We start from the raw sequence: 518 nt of genomic DNA on the forward strand, positions 1-518 counted from the left end.
ATTTTTTATCCAATAATGATAACTAGTTGTCTTAAATTCATAACTTTTGGTGAATAAGGTTTTTGTTTGGATTCATGCTAAATTTGTTTGTCAAGTATCATTGTTAAGATGTGATTTCCATAATTTTGAGCACTAAATCTTTTACTTTGAATTATTATGAATATTTAGAGAAGGTTTATATTGATGTAAATTTTAGATTATGTTATGAATTCTAGAATTTGTTTGATTTTCTCTCGAGCCAAAATCTTAGGCTATACTTAGTTAGGGAGATGATCTAGGCCATCTTTGGACCGTTTGAGCCTAAAAAGCCAACCTTGTTAAATTTTATCCCTAGTATACCCATTTTGAGTCTAATTTCCCTTTTCTTTGTTTAACTACATAATATTGAGCCTAGCTTTAAAATTAATTTTTCAATTTTGCAACCCTCACTCCTAATCATGTATATTGTTTTGGGAAATATAAATTGAGTTAAATGTTGAAAAAGATGGAAAGGTGATGTTGTTGTGAAAAATAAAAAA

Source organism: Theobroma cacao, chromosome 2 (assembly GCF_000208745.1).
Source record: "Theobroma cacao cultivar B97-61/B2 chromosome 2, Criollo_cocoa_genome_V2, whole genome shotgun sequence".
In the NCBI taxonomy this organism is placed as follows: domain Eukaryota; kingdom Viridiplantae; phylum Streptophyta; class Magnoliopsida; order Malvales; family Malvaceae; genus Theobroma; species Theobroma cacao.